Source organism: Nomascus leucogenys, chromosome 8 (genome assembly GCF_006542625.1).
Source record: "Nomascus leucogenys isolate Asia chromosome 8, Asia_NLE_v1, whole genome shotgun sequence".
In the NCBI taxonomy this organism is placed as follows: Eukaryota; Metazoa; Chordata; class Mammalia; order Primates; family Hylobatidae; genus Nomascus; species Nomascus leucogenys.
The window spans coordinates 98,804,797-98,819,437 of NC_044388.1; the positions used below are offsets into that span (position 1 = coordinate 98,804,797).

Below are 14,641 nucleotides of genomic sequence, written 5' to 3' on the forward strand. Positions count from 1 at the left end.
TGATGCAACGCTTTTCTTGAAAAAACATTTCTTCATCTTCACCATTTGTAGCTTCACCTCGTGGTTTTCCACCCTGTGGTCTCTATCATCCTATGATTGAACAATTAGGATGTCTTGGTATCAATGCTCCAATCACAGACTCACCTCATAATATATCTTAATTCCAGAAAAACACATTCCCTTTACTCTTTGCATGTTTATTTGGAGCCTCTCATATTTCTTTGTGCTTATAAATTCATCCAAGTTTGGTCATTCAATTACCAGAGAATTTTCCTATATACCGATGTAGAAATTTAAATATGTGCAATGATATTATACACACATAGTCACTCTCTTCTATTTAAAGCTGTCAGAAATTTTTTGCAGGTGTGTGTGTATGTATGTGCAAGTCTCACCTGCCCATCAGACTACAGGCTATGGTTCCCGCCTCCACCTTTTTAGAGACAGGGTCGTAACCCCCTGTCACCCAGGTTAGAGTGCAGTGGCACTATCATAGCTCACTGTAACCTCAAACTCCTGGGCTCAAGCAATCCTCCTCCCTCAGCCTCTCAAGTAGCTAGGACTACAGGTGTGTACCACCACCCCTAGATAATTGTTTTAATTTTTTGTACAGACAAGGTCTTGCTATGTTACCCAGGCTGGTCTCAGACTCCTGGCCTCAAGTGATCCTCCTGCTTCAGCCTCTCAAAGCACTGGGATTATAGGCGTGAGCTACCGTGCCCAGCTTTATGGTCCCTTTTTAAAATTATCACAAAAGCTGAATATCCTGGGCTCTGGAGTCATAGATTCTCAACAACTGATACCAATTATCTGATTGACTTTTTTTTTTTTTTTTTTTTTTTTTGAGACAGAGTCTTGCTCTGTCACCCAGGCTGGAGTGCAGTGGTGCTATCTTGGCTCACTGCAACGTCTGCCTCCTGGCGTTCAAGCAATTCTGACCCCTCAGCCTCCCAAGTAGTTGTGATTATAGGCGCCTGCCACCATGCCCAGCTAATTTTTGTATTTTTAGTAAAGATGAGGTTTCACCATGTTGGCCAGGCTGGTCTTGAACTCCTGACCTCAAGGGATCTGCCCCCCTCAGCCTCCCAAAATGCTGGGATTACAGGCGTGAGCCACTACACCCAGCCTGATTAACCGTTAATTAGACAACTATGTCTCTACATGTGTTTGGGTCTCCACTCTTTCTTCTTTTCCTATACCCAAGGGGCATTCATCCCCTGACTCTTCCTGGGGCTTCTTGTCTGTTCGCTCTTCCATCTAGAGATGCATATATTTCTAGGCATCTCTAGGTGGTTAAATAAAACACTGAATTTAAAAATCTCCACCGTCTCCTCTGTCTAGTTTTTTTGCTCGGAATAAAAGAGGTTTATTCCACGTAATCATAAATGTTCCCTATGGTCACTGGAGGCAGAGTCAAAAAATCAATAAATATAAACTACTAGCAAAGGTCTCTTGGGTCAGAGTGCCTGATATAAAGGAGCCTCTCAATATAGTTGGGGAATAAATTACATGACTTAGGAAAGCAGTCAGATGAATTATTTCCCACAATATTTTTTTAAATGCAGCAATTTAATGAGTTTCTCTTTCTTTCCTAGTATTCGTATTTTAGTAGATGGAAATGTCGAAGTCAAACAAATTAATCTCTCATGGTATTTTAGACAAGGAGCAGATGGATTATCTTAAAGTGTAAAATGATAGAATAAGGTTCTGGGGATCTATTACACAGCAGGTGACTACAGTTAATAATAATGTATTGTATATTTCTAACTAGCTAGAAGAATGAATTTTACATGTTCTCACAAGAAATGACATGTATTTGAAGTGATGGATATGTTAGCCTGATTTGGTGATTCCACAATGTATGTATGTATGAAAACATCACGCTATACTCCACAAATATATACAGTTATTATTTGTCAATCAAAAAATAAAATGAAACTTTTTTAAAAGAGTCTTTAAATACCTTTATTTTTGCCCTTGTTAACCCCTAACCAAGGGTAAGGCAGAATCAAAATAAGGATGTACCGTTCGATTTCATTCCTTTTTTACATGTATTGCAAATTAATTTTAACTTCTGTGCCAACTGCAGACTCCTGCATTGCTAATGAGAAAACTTATGTGCCTACCACTGGGCTCAATGAAGAAGGATGAAGATTGAGTATGTCTACAATGGGCATGGGAGCAAGGAGCACCAGTACATATAACAAGTGAATTTTCACAGTCACCGCAGGCCTCAAGGCTTGGACATACTTTCATTCTATAGCATAACTTTTTAAATTTTTGTTTCCATAGGTTTTTGAGGAACAGTTGGTGTTTGGTTACATGAGTAAGTTCTTTAGTGGTGATTTGTGAGATTTTGGTGTACCCATCACCCGAGCAGTATACACTGCACCCTATTTGTAGTCTTTTATCCCGCACCCCCCTCCCACCCTTTCCCTCAAGTCCCCAAAGTCCATTATATCATTCTTATGACTTTACATCCTCATAGCTTAGCTCCTACTTATGAGTGAGAACATAAGATGTTTGGTTTCCATTCCTGAGTTACTTTACATAAAATAATAGTCTTCAGTTCCATCCAGGTTGCTGTGAATGCCATTAATTTGTTCCTTTTTATGGCTAAGTAGTATTCCATCATATATATACATATATATATATATATATCACAAGTTCTTTATCCACTCATTGGATATGAGTGGATAAAGTATTATGGCTGAGAAGTAGTCCATCATATATATATATTATTATTATAATTATAATAATATATTATATATTTTATATATATTATAACATTATATATCTTATATATAATATATAATATCTTATATATGTATTATATATGTATATGATGGACTACTACTCAGCCATAATGGATATATATGACTATATATAGATGTATATAATATGTATATATATATAGATGTGTATATATATAGATGTATATAATATGTATAAGATGTAATGGATATATATGACTATATATAGATGTATATAATATATACATCCACTCAATGAGTGGATATAAACTCAATGAGTGGAAAGAAATCAATGTGCTGCTATAAACATGTGTGTGCAAGTATCTTTTTTTGTATAAATTTACAGATCATTCTATAGTTTAATTTGTATAGTTTAATTTTTTTTCTTTTTGCTTTGCCCAGTTGAAGCCCAATTCTGAGTTTCTCTTATCCCAATTCAATAATTTCTCCATTATCAGGGGAACCAGCCCCAATATTTCAATGTAGGTTCTTTTCTATTTTCCCTAAGTGTCGGCCAGTCTGAGAAATAAAGTGAAAGAGTACAAAAGAGAGAAATTTTAAAGCCGGGTGTCCAGGGCTGACATCCTATGTCGGCAGGTTCCGTGATGCCCCCGAGCCACAAAACCAGCAAGTTTTTTTTTTTTTTTTTTTTTTTTTTTTTTTTTTTTTTTTTGATTGTTCCCATATTTTAGGGTTTTTTTTTTTTTTTTTTTTTTTTTTTATTATACTTTAGGGTTTTAGGGTACATGTGCACAATGTGCAGGTTTGTTACATATGTATCCATGTGCCATGTTGATTTCCTGCACCCATTAACTCGTCATTTAGCATTAGGTGTATCTCCTAATGCTGTCCCTCCCCCCTCCCCCCACCCCACAACAGTCCCCGGAGTGTGATGTTCCCCTTCCTGTGTCCATGAGTTCTCATTGTTCAATTCCCACCTATGAGTGAGAACATGCGGTGTTTGAAAACCAGCAAGTTTTTATTATGGATTTCAAAAGGGGAGGGGTGTATGTATAGGGTGTGGGTCACAGAGATCACATGCTTCAAAGGCAATAAAATATCACAAGGCAAATGGGCAGGGCAAGGTCACAAGGCCAGGGCAAAACTAGAATTGCTGATGAAGTCTCATGTCCCACTGTACACGCATTGTCATTGATAAACATCTTAACAGGAAACAGGGTTCAAGAGCAGAGAACCAGTCTGACTAGAATTCGCCAGGCTGGAATTTCCTAATCCTAGCAAGCCTGGGGGCGCTGCAGTAGACCAGGGTGTGTTTCATCTCTATCTACAACTGCATAAGGCAGACACCCCCAGAGCGGCCATTTTAGAGGACTTCCCCTGGGAATGCATTCTTTTTCCCAGGGCTGTTAATTATTAATATTCCTTGCTGGGGAAAGAATTCAGCGATATTTCTCTTACCCGTTTTCGGTAATAAGAGAAATATGACTGTGTCCTGCCCGGCTCCCAGGCAGTCAGACCTAATGGTTATCTCCCTTGTTCCCTGAACATCGCTGTTATCCTGTTCTTTTTTCAAAGTACCCAGATTTCATATTGTTCAAACACACAAGCTTTACAAACAATTTGTACAGTTAACGCAATCATCACAGGGTCCTGAGGCGACATACATCCTCAGCTTACGAAGATGACGGGATTAAGAGATTAAAGTAAAGACAGGCATAGGAAATTATAAGAGTACTACTGATTGGAGAACCGATAAATCTCCATGAAGTCTTCACAATTTGTGTTCAGAGATTGCAGTAAAGACAGGCATAAGAAATTATAAAAGTATTAATTTGGGGAACTAATAAATGTCCATGAAATCTTCACAATTTATGTTCTTCTGCCATGGCTTCAGCAGGTCCCTCCATTCGGGGTCCCTGACTTCCTGCAACACTCCATGACTTCTATTATAATTTAGCCCCATTTATTCATTTCATACCCCTCCTGGTTGTCATTGCTTCGTCCACATTCTTTCTTTAAACTCTAAGGACTTATGCAGCTTACTCCTGATGTCCCTAATATAGGGCAGGGGTTTTTTTAGTGTGGTCTCCTTTGGTTCTCTACTAGAATCTGTTGCTAATATCTGCCCTTGTTCCATCCATTTGTCACCATAGATGATCACTAGGGCTTGCTTTGGGATTGGCAACTGGCTTTCATTACTCCTTATACTCTCTAGTGATGACCCAGTGGAGATACCACCATTTGCCATCATGAAGTGGCTAAATAAAACACTGAATTTAAAAATCTCCATGTAAATATATAGCATATAGTAAATCCCAATATATGCTCAAATCTATTTCTGAACTTTTCATTCTGTTCTACTAACCCAATCATCTCTATTTGTGTCAAACTATAATGTTTGATGGTCACAGTTTTTAAAAATATATACTAAGGTAACTCTTCCTTCTTTGAACCCTACTTTTCAAAAAAGTTATTGACAATTCTCACACATTTATTTCTTCATGTGAAATTCTCAAAAGTGCCAAAGTCTTTTACCTTTTTATCAACTATGTTCACATGTGGTGTCAAACATGAATTAGGCTTGAATTGTGTCCTCAGCTGTAAGGTAAGATAGTTTAGATAGATGGATGGATAGATGGATGATAGATAGATAGACAGACAGACAGACAGACAGACAATAGATTGCCTCAACCACTCTCATGCTGTACATATAGGCATATAACTACATAAATATATGGTAAAGTTGTACATGGAAATTGTTTTAATTGCTGTATATGTTTTCCAAAAACCTACTGGGGTTCTGATTGAAAATGTATATAATTTGTATTTTGGTTTGGATAAAACTGACATTTTCATGATATTAAATCTTCCCATCCAAGAAATTCTATATCTTTCCATATGCTCAGATCCAGATTTAAGGACCAATCACTCTTGATTTTCAGATTCAGAGCATGCACTATAAATATTTAACCAGAAGATAACTTCTCTTTCATCTCTAGGTTGTTTCTAGGGCACAATTTCTGTTTCAGTCAGCCCTAAGTTCCTGGATATCTCCAAAATCTCACCTTAAACTTAATGATTAGTTTCCTATAAAAGTTATTTTCATTCTTATTATCTACCCATTTCTATACTTTGATTCTTCCTACAAACTGGACATACTCTGTAGTCACCTAGCATTTGTTTGACTTCCTCAAACGACAGGGAACTCACAACACAATGGGGTAACCTATCCAACTGTTGGACAGCTTCTGTGTTGATCAGAATCTGCCTTCCTGCTATAATGCCTTCAAATATCTTGGTAACTTTCAATGTATAGAACTTTTCAATGTATAGAAACCACTGATTATTATGTTGTCAAGTTTGTCAAGCTTTTCCCTCTTAAAAAAAATAGCCTCCTATATTAACTTCAGTTCTATTCTATTCTTTAGTTTTAAATATTTTGTAGACAGATATATACTATTTCATCTATATATCTAATTACTCTGATAACATTTATAATCACTAATTTGAAATGCTAAATGCCCATATATACATTTATCTCATTTATTTCTTTGTTTCACTGACATGTGTCTTATTCTGCTTTATGTTGCTATAATAGTATACCCATGACTGGGTAATTTATAAAGAAAAGAAATTTATTTCTTACCATTCTGGGGGCTGGGAAGTCCAAAGTCAAGGAGCCTGCATCTGATGAAGGTCCTCTTGCTGTGCCACCTCATGGTATAAGGTGGAAGGGCAAAAAGCACGAGGGAGAGAGCAAGGAAGCAGATTGTACTCATCCTTTTATCAGAGACCCACTCCTGCAGTAACTGACTCCTGAGATAAAAGCATTGAACCATTCATGAAGACAGAGCCCTCATGACCCAATCACCTCTTAAAGTTCCCACTTCTTAACACTGTTACATTGGGGATTAGGTTTTTAACAAATGAACTTTGTGTGACACATTCAAACTATAGCAATATGTACATTTGTTCGTATGTTTTTTTTGTTTTGTTTTGTTTTTTTAAAGACAGAGTCTTGGCCGGATGCGGTGGCTCACGCTTGTAATCCCAGCTCTTTGGGAGGCCGAGGCAGGTGGATTACGAGGTCAGGAGATCGAGACCACAGTGAAACCCCGTCTCTACTAAAAATACAAAAAAAAATTAGCCGGGCATGGTGGCGGGCGCCTGTAGTCCCAGCTACTCGGAGAGGCTGAGGCAGGAGAATGGCGTGAACCCGGGAGGCAGAGCTTGCAGTGAGCCGAGATTGCGCCACTGCACTCCAGCCTGGGCGATAGAGCGAGACTCCGTCTCAAAAAAAAAAAAAAAAAAAAAAAAAAAAAAAAAAGAGTCTTGCTCTGTCGCCCAGGCTGGAGTGCAGTGGCGCGATCTCAGCTCACTGCAAGCTCCACCTCCCGGGTTCACGCCATTCTCCTGCCTTTAATTGCTATAACTTAAGAGCCTTTTAAAAAATCTTTTAGGGCAAGAGCTCCATCATTGTTATTTTTAATTTTTTTCTTGATCATTCTTAAACAATTTCTTTTCTAGAGAAAATTTAACAACGGTTAATCAATTTCACAAAAATTTTCTTGAGATTTTGTATTGGATATATTGAAGGTGTACAACGTGATGTTCTGATATACGTATACATAGTGAAATTATTATAGTCAAGCAAATGAACATATCCATCATCTTACATAGTTAGCTTTTCTAGTGTACTAAAAAGTACCTAAAATCTATTCTCTTAGAAAATTTTCAGTAAGCAATATGGTATTGTTTAAACCATTTCCTGTTTGCCCCAAGAATACACTTGTCTCTAATCCTAATGTAACAGAAATGTTACATTGTTTTTTATCCATAAAATGGTTTCAACATTCAAGAATTACTGTGAAGATTAAATGTTTCATGTGTATAAAATGCTTAGAGCAGTGCCTGGTTCATAGTAAGCATTTAGTCAATGTTGTTGTTGATGCTGTCACTCTCTTACCTGTTCCTTTCATAATTCCTAATGTGATAAGATGGAAGACCTGGATTTGAACATCTTAAGAAGATGAACTAAAGTTGCTTCATCCAGAGTATGAATTTAATTGTAAACAGAACAGTTTAGACAAGAAAGGGATTAAGAAGGCTGACTAGATGAAGGTAGTATGTTCCTCCTCCAGGGAGAGGAACCAGAATAGAAAGTAGGTACATTTCAAACAAACCATCTAAGAAGAGAATGCTAAGATTCACCAGAGAAAATACAAGAAGCACCAAAAATAAGTAAAGAGAGGGTTCAGGACACCTTGCCTAGCCAGGGACTGACTGAGAGCTGAGAGAGTCTCCTAGATATGGGGAAATAGTAAGAGAGAAACCCCCAGTTTTCTCTGGACTTTGGGAGAAACCGTTGACCCTCTAGACCTTGGGCCTGACATACAGAGCTGCCTAAAGATTGCACAGAGATGTCATTCCAGAAAAGGAACTCACACGGAATCTCACAGGCATCCGAGCCTAGACCAGCCTCAGCCAGGTGCCATTTAGAGAGCCTAGATACTGGTAATCTACATACTTAGCTGCTGCCACTGTGCTGCTACAAGGAGAGATAGGAGAAACTGGGTACTCCCATGCACCCCTGGGAAGATCCCTACCACTCTGGTTGGAATGCTGTTGAGATTGAGATATGAGCAGACCACATTCCCCACAGCTTCTTGCCCATGGTGCTCACCTGAGAGGGGATCCATGCTCTCTGGTAATAAGCCCACAACTGACACCATTTTAAGAGTTTAATCCTGGGATTTGCCTCACCCTTGGGCCAAGTTTGAGTTGCCATGGCTGCAGCCAGCACCCAGTCAAAAAGGAACAAGGAAACCAAGCTGTCCTACACATATGTAGGACAATAGTCACTGCCCTGCTACAGGCTGCTGTGAGACTAAGACTTGAACAGACCACACTCCCCATAGTTTCTTGCCCATACTGCTTGCCTTAGGGGGTCCTGCCCTCTCTGGTCACAAACACAGCTAGCTTCATTTTGAGAGTTTAACACTGAGCTGTGCCCCACACTTGGCCCAAATTCAAAGCAATACAGCTGCAGCTACCACTCAGCTGGGAGAGAGATAGGGGAGGCAAAGCTCTCCTAAGCACACTAAGGGTAATCCCCATCACCCTGCTAGAGTGGCTCTGGGACTGGGGACTAGCCTGCCCAACCCATCACAGCTAACAAGAACACCAATATGGACCACTCGGGTCCCTGTGGTTTGCTCCACCACTGATACTGCCATCACCCACATTACACCAGCTGCCACAGGATATGAGAACCCACCCACACACCTGGTCTACCAATCCCACTACCAGCTTCTAGTCAAGCCACTTGGGGCCCAAGAACCAGCCCCCCAGGACCCTTTAACACCAAAGTCACTGTAAGTTGCTCTGGGCTTAAAAACAGGCACATTAACCCCACTGCTGCCACCACAGGGACCTGGAGACTGGCTCAGTCAGTGTCCCCAGCAAAATCTTGCCACAACCTCAACTAATAACTGTACCTTAAGCCACTGAGGAAATCACGGATACCACTGACTCTGTGTACTGCTAAAGAGCTCATGCAAAGATCACACTATTGCAGGCACCCATAATCCTAGCCGAAGTATCCTACTCAACTAACAACATATACACATCTTCAGGAAAGAAATTCCCCTACCAAAGCAATTTCAAAAAAAAATTGGAACTAGCAACTGCTTCACCAGATGCTCAGATATCAAAAGAAGGACACAGAAAACATGAAAAAGTGGGGAAATATAACACCACCAAAGGACCACAACTGTCCTGCCACAGATCCCAATCAAAAATAATTCCTCAAAATGCCAAGTAAAAGATTCAAAATGTTGATTTTTAAAGGAGCTCAATGAGATGCAAGAGAAATCTAAAAACTAATACAAAGAAGTCCAAAAATCAACTTAGGATATGACTAAAAAATTACCAAGGAGATAGATATCTTTAGGAAAAAAAAAAGCAGAAATTCTAGAATGAAAAATTCATTCACTGTTGAGTACAGTATCTCATGCCTAGACACCCAGCATTTGGGGAGGCCAAGGTAGGAGGATCACTTGAGGTCAGGAGTTCAAGTCCAGCCTGGGCAACATAACAAAACCCCATCCCTACAAAAAAAAAAATACAAAAATCACCCAGGCATAGTGGTGCATGAAAGTCCCAGTTACTTGGGAGGCTGAGGCTGGAAGATCACTTGAGCCCAAGAGTTCAAGGCTGCAGTGAGCTATGTTCACACCACTGCACTACAGCCTGGGCAACAGAGCAAAACTGTCTCAAAAAAAAAAATCATTGAAGGAAATAAAGCATACATTTGAAAACTTCAATAATAGACTAGAACGCAGAAGGAAGAATCTCAGAAATAGAAGACAAGTCTTTTGAAATAATACAGTTAGACAAAAGTAAAGAAAAAGAATAAGAAAGAATGAGCAAAGCCTTCTAGACACCTGGGACTACATAAGATGACCATACCTATGAATTATTGGTATTCCAAGGGGGAAGAGTGATCAAAAAGTTTAGAAAATCTATTTGAGGAAATAACTGATGAAAATTTCCCAAGCCTAGCAAGAGAGTCAGACATCCAGATATAGGAGGCCCAGCTATCCTCAGGAAAAAACACTGCAAAAAGACTTCAACATGACATGTATTATTCAGAATGTCTAAAGTCAAAGTAAATGAAATAATTTTAAAATTAGCAAGAGAAAAGCAGCTAGTCATCTACAAAGGAAACCTCATCAGATTAACAGCAGACTTTTCAGCAGAAACCTTATAGGTCAGAAGAGAATGGGATGGCATTTTCAAAGCACTAGAAAGAAAAGAAAAAACTGTCAGCCAAGAATTTTATATTCTACCAGAAAAAGCTTCATAAATGAAGGAGAAATGAAGTCTTTCTCAGACAAGCAAATGCTGAGTAAATTTGTCACCTCTAGACTGGCTATGCAGGAAATGTTCAGAGGAGTCTTAAACATGGAAATGAAAGGTCAGTATTCATTATGATGAAAACACGTGGAAAAATAAAACTAACAATTCTTATAAAACAATCACACAAAGGAGGAAGAGAAAGGAATCAAATGGCAACATGACATCATTTGTTCAAACCATAAAAAGAGAAAAAAAAGAAAAAAATTATAAAACAATTTGTAAAAATTAATAATATGACAGAAACAAAGCCTCACATATCAATAATAATCTTGAATGTAAATAAATGTTCCACTTAAAAGATAAAGATTGGCATAATGAATAAAATAAAATCAAGATCCAACTATATGCTGCTAACAAGAAACTCACTTTACCCATAGAGACACACATAGACTGAAAGTAAAAGAGTGGGAAAAGATAATCCATGCAATTGGAAACCAAAAGCAAGTACGTGTAGCTATATTTCTATTAGATAAAACAGACTTTAAATCAAAAACAGCAATAGGCCCACACTCAGACCCCAGCCCTGGTGGGTGCCCCCAGCACACCTCAGCCACTGGGCTCCTTCCCTCAGCCTCTTCTCTGGTGCTCCCACCCACTCCCTTACTTCTCCCCCTTTCCCTCCTCCCCATCCGCTCTCCTTCCCTCACCTCTTTCCTCCCCACCTCCCCTCTTGTTTCCTCCCCCATCCCCTTGACTCTCCCCTCCCTGCCCTCACTCTCTTGCTCACCCTCAGCCAAGCCCCCACCATGATGGAGGCAGGTGCCAGTGCCATTGTCACTGCTGCCATTGCAGAGTGGGAGTCAGGTTCCCAGAAAGCAGCTTGATGAGTGTCCAAAGTAGGAGTGGAAGTTTGGAGGGGCCACCATCTTGGTCCCAGCTCTCCACATCTCCAACTCCAGACTCAGCAGCAAGCGGCAGCCAGGTCCCTGATGAATCACACACCACCAACCAGGAGGCCAAGGGAAGGTGCAATGGATGAGCTGTGTAGTCTGAATCCAAGAAGGCAGGAGTTATTGGAAGCTAGATTACTGGAGTTGTAAGTGGGAGCACTGGGAGTACCAGCAGTTGCAGTGTTGGAGCTAGAGCCTCAACAAATAATGAAAGCTCTTATCACAGTCATGGAAGCTTAGGATCTTTAAATGATGAAGAATCAGAGAAACGACTGGCAGGCAGCTGAAAGGACTATACAAGTAACTGGATTTTATCTGCAGTGGGTTCCCTTGAGAAGCCAGAGAAGAAACAATCAGAATCATCCAGGGGAAGATAGAGAAAAGCAGAAAACCAGAAGGAAAATTGTCAGGGAAAAAGTACTGGGGGGACGTGGCCACAAAAGTAGTGACTATTTTGAATACCAGGGTGGAAATGGCTCAAGTCCAGTAAGAGGCATACCTCCCGCAATCAGTTCTCCTGAAAATTCACATTCACATTCCACTCCTTCCTCATCTCTTTGACCAAATAGCCCTTCTCCTACTGCATTAGCATTTGGGGACCATCCTATTATACAACCAAAGCAGTTATCCTTTAAAATTATTCAGACTGATCTCACAATCCTGAAATTAGCAGCATTAGAAAGTAATAAAATCCAGGACCTGGAAAAGAGGGAAGGATGTATAGATTATTTGCTCAGGGCTCACCATGATCTCAGATGGCAAATAGATGAACAACAAAAATTACTTGAAAAATACAAACAACGATTAAATAAGTGCATATAAATGAGCAAGAAACTTCTTTTGAAAAGAGTACACAAGAAAAGCTGTCAGAGAGAAGAATATGCAAGATTGATTGCGTCTCAGGCACTTTACAAGAGTTAGACATGGCGCTTCATTTACTGAATAATGGACAGATGGTTTTGCATTTCAGAATCTTGTGAAGCAACAAGAATGGGTGAATTAGCAAAGGGAAGATATTGAAAGGCAAAGGGAAGATATTGAAAGGCAAAGGAAAATTCTAGCCAAACGCAAACCTCCCACAGCTAATAATTCTCAGGCACCCTCTTCCAATTCTGAACCAAAAGAAAGGAAAAACAAAGCAGTCAATGGAGCAGAAAATGATCCCTTTGTTAGACCAAATTTACCACAACTGTTGACTTTGGCAGAATATCATGAACAGGAAGAAATTTTCAAACTTAGACTAGGATATCTCAGAAAAGAAGAGGCAGAAATCCAAGCAGAACTTGAACGTTTGGAAAGAGTCAGAAGATTTCTGACATGACATGAGCTGAGAAGAATAAACAATGAAGATAATTCACAATTCAAAGATCACCCAACGTTAAATGAAAGATATTTATTACTTCACCTGCTTGGTAGAGGTGGCTTTAGTGAAGTGTATGAGGCCTTTGACCTTTGTGAACAAAGATATGCTGCTGTGAAGCTACATCAGCTTAATAAAAGCTGGAGAGATGAGAAAAAAGAAAACTACTACAAACATGCCTGCAGTATAGAATACACAAAGAACTGGGTCACCCCAGAATAGTTAAACTATAGATTATTTCTCCTTGGATACAGATACATTTTGTACAGTGTTAGAATATTGTGAAGGCAATGAATTGGATTTCTCTCTGAAGCAACACAAGCTAATGTCAGAGAAACAAGCCGAGTCTATCGTAATGCAGATTGTAAATGCACTAAGATATCCCAATGAGATCAACCCCCCATTATACATTATGATCTTAAGCCAGGAAACATCCTTTTGGTAGATAGAACAGCATGTGGTGAAATCAAAATCACTGATTTTGGTCTGTCCAAGATTATGGGATGATGATAGCTATGGTGCAGATGGAATGAATCTACCTCCTGAGTGTTTTGTAGTTGGAAAAGAGGCAGCAAAGATTTCCGATTTCCAACAAGGTTAATGTGTGGTCAGTTGGAGTCATCTTCTTTCAGTGTCTTTATGGTAGAAAGCCATTTGGTCACAATCAATCTCAACAAGACATTCTTCAAGAAAATACAATATTAAAAGCCACAGAAGTCCAGTTCCCTGCAAAACCAGTTGGAAGCAGTGAACCCGAGGCCTTTATAAGACTCTGCTTAGCATATCGAAAAGATTGATTTGATGTGCACCAGCTGGCAAATGACCCATACCTCCTCCCACACATGCGAAGATCAAATTCTTCAGGAGACCTACAACATGGCTGAGCTGACAGCATCTCCTACACTGCTTTCTTCAAGCATAATTACTTACTGACTTTCCTCCGAGATTGACATGATATCTTTGAATTGCTTCCAGATGCACACTTGTGTTTGAGAGCATTTGTTTTTTTGTTTTCTTTTTTTTACACAGGACATGGTTAAAAACTGTTTGTGAGCTGAAGTTCCTCATAGTGTCATTTGTATGAGACTGGATCATGGACAATGAATAAATGCACACTTCTGACTACAACTTTGAGCAGTGAAGGATGACTGCCTGTTATAAAGAAACAGGAATACCCTGTTAAGATAGAAGAAAAACATTTTTGGTCTTTTATTTGGGGGAACACTGTAAATAACATTTATAATACTTAAATACATTTGGTTGTTACCAGAGTTCTAATATGAAAGGTAGTTTTTCATCATTTAAGAACACATGGAAAAATATGAGACGTATTTCTAACACACGAACTACAGTGCCTGGATACATTCTTCAGCATTTGGCAGTTAATCCGCTGAAGTGAAAGTAAAAACTGAATGAGAGTGAACAGTTGGGTTTTATAATAATAGAATGTGAGAGTTAGAATCTTTGGACAAAGTTAGGCTTTGTCATTTGCCTATTCTGACTTTTACCAAGTTGTACCCCGAAATCACACATCCGTTTTCTTTTACTTGTTATATTAAAGGGAGAGCTATTATTTCTAAATACTTTACACCTTTGACAAAATTAGCTGCTTGTTTTGAAATCAGTTGAATTCACTAAATTGTAGTATTGCCAGTGTTTTCAACATGTTAGAATTGATAACAGGTATTTTTCTTTTGTTGCCAGGCCTTGTTCATCAAAACAGGTGACAGTATGTAACCAAATGCAGACTGGTTCTA

General features: G+C 39.1%; 1 pseudogene; it reads left to right on the forward strand.

Annotated features, from left to right (window-relative positions):
- The first annotated feature begins 11,457 nt into the window (after positions 1–11,457).
- On the forward strand, positions 11,458–13,817 carry LOC100585368 (annotated as a pseudogene).
- The last annotated feature ends 824 nt before the right edge of the window (positions 13,818–14,641 follow it).